At 60.3% G+C, this 2,500-nt stretch overlaps 1 pseudogene; it reads right to left on the reverse strand.

The window, feature by feature from the left end:
* Positions 1-2,500, reverse strand: part of LOC126146920 (large subunit ribosomal RNA) — a 6,356-nt pseudogene that overhangs the window by 3,182 nt on the left and 674 nt on the right.

Consider the following 2,500-nt stretch of genomic DNA (forward strand, 5'->3'; position numbering starts at 1 on the left):
CGCCCACGCCGGCGCCGTCCGCTATCACCGTCGTGCTGCCCTCGTAGCACCGCTCGACATACTCGACAAAACAATCCGGCAGGCCATGCGCCTTCAGCACAGGGCGAAGGGCAGCATGATCCACCGAATCGAATGCCTTAGATACGTCGATCGATGCCACAAAGACAGAGCGGCAGGAGCGAACTGCGTCGGTGAGGGCAGTGTCCAAGATGAACGTGTTTTCCAACATCCCATCACGAGGGATGAATGCCCGCTGACGTTCGTCCACAGCACAAGCGCGCATCAGGCGTGACGCGAGAGTCATAGTTACTCCCGCCGTTTACCCGCGCTTGCTTGAATTTCTTCACGTTGACATTCAGAGCACTGGGCAGAAATCACATTGCGTCAACACCCGCTAGGGCCATCGCAATGCTTTGTTTTAATTAGACAGTCGGATTCCCCCAGTCCGTGCCAGTTCTGAGTTGATCGTTGAATGGCGGCCGAAGAGAATCCGCGCACCCGCGCGCCCCCGGAGGAGCACGCTAAGGCGGACGCGGCCTCGCAGCAAGGAAGATCCGTGGGAGGCCAAGGCACGGGACCGAGCTCGGATCCTGCGCGCAGGTTGAAGCACCGGGGCACGAACGCCGCGCAGGCGCGCGCATCCTGCACCGCCGGCCAGCACGAGGCCAACCAACGGCGAGAGCAGACCACGCCCGCGCTAAACGCCCGCACTTACCGGCACCCCTACGGCACTCACCTCGCCCAGGCCCGGCACGTTAGCGCTGACCCACTTCCCGACCAAGCCCGACACGCCCCGATCCTCAGAGCCAATCCTTATCCCGAAGTTACGGATCCAATTTGCCGACTTCCCTTACCTACATTATTCTATCGACTAGAGGCTCTTCACCTTGGAGACCTGCTGCGGATATGGGTACGAACCGGCGCGACACCTCCACGTGGCCCTCTCCCGGATTTTCAAGGTCCGAGGGGAAGATCGGGACACCGCCGCAACTGCGGTGCTCTTCGCGTTCCAAACCCTATCTCCCTGCTAGAGGATTCCAGGGAACTCGAACGCTCATGCAGAAAAGAAAACTCTTCCCCGATCTCCCGACGGCGTCTCCGGGTCCTTTTGGGTTACCCCGACGAGCATCTCTAAAAGAGGGGCCCGACTTGTATCGGTTCCGCTGCCGGGTTCCGGAATAGGAACCGGATTCCCTTTCGCCCAACGGGGGCCAGCACAAAGTGCATCATGCTATGACGGCCCCCATCAACATCGGATTTCTCCTAGGGCTTAGGATCGACTGACTCGTGTGCAACGGCTGTTCACACGAAACCCTTCTCCGCGTCAGCCCTCCAGGGCCTCGCTGGAGTATTTGCTACTACCACCAAGATCTGCACCGACGGCGGCTCCAGGCAGGCTCACGCCCAGACCCTTCTGCGCCCACCGCCGCGACCCTCCTACTCGTCAGGGCTTCGCGGCCGGCCGCAAGGACCGGCCATGACTGCCAGACTGACGGCCGAGTATAGGCACGACGCTTCAGCGCCATCCATTTTCAGGGCTAGTTGCTTCGGCAGGTGAGTTGTTACACACTCCTTAGCGGATTCCGACTTCCATGGCCACCGTCCTGCTGTCTTAAGCAACCAACGCCTTTCATGGTTTCCCATGAGCGTCGATTCGGGCGCCTTAACTCGGCGTTTGGTTCATCCCACAGCGCCAGTTCTGCTTACCAAAAGTGGCCCACTTGGCACTCCGATCCGAGTCGTTTGCTCGCGGCTTCAGCATATCAAGCAAGCCGGAGATCTCACCCATTTAAAGTTTGAGAATAGGTTGAGGTCGTTTCGGCCCCAAGGCCTCTAATCATTCGCTTTACCGGATGAGACTCGTACGAGCACCAGCTATCCTGAGGGAAACTTCGGAGGGAACCAGCTACTAGATGGTTCGATTAGTCTTTCGCCCCTATACCCAGCTCCGACGATCGATTTGCACGTCAGAATCGCTACGGACCTCCATCAGGGTTTCCCCTGACTTCGTCCTGGCCAGGCATAGTTCACCATCTTTCGGGTCCCAACGTGTACGCTCTAGGTGCGCCTCACCTCGCAATGAGGACGAGACGCCCCGGGAGTGCGGAGGCCGCCGCCCCGTGAAGGGCGGGGAAGCCCCATCCTCCCTCGGCCCGCGCAAGGCGAGACCTTCACTTTCATTACGCCTTTAGGTTTCGTACAGCCCAATGACTCGCGCACATGTTAGACTCCTTGGTCCGTGTTTCAAGACGGGTCGTGAAATTGTCCAAAGCTGAAGCGCCGCTGACGGGAGCGATTATTCCGCCCGAGAGCATCCCGAGCCAACAGCGGCGCGGGTCCGGGGCCGGGCCAGGTAGGTCCGTCATCCGGGAAGAACCGCGCGCGCTTGCCGGGAGCCCGAGCGCCCAAAGGGGCGAATCGACTCCTCCAGATATACCGCCGAGCAGCCAGCCAGGACACCGGGGCTCTGCCCAACAGACGCGAACCGAGGCCCGCGGAA

The sequence above is a fragment of the Schistocerca cancellata genome, unplaced genomic scaffold (genome assembly GCF_023864275.1).
Source record: "Schistocerca cancellata isolate TAMUIC-IGC-003103 unplaced genomic scaffold, iqSchCanc2.1 HiC_scaffold_836, whole genome shotgun sequence".
NCBI lineage: Eukaryota > Metazoa > Arthropoda > Insecta > Orthoptera > Acrididae > Schistocerca > Schistocerca cancellata.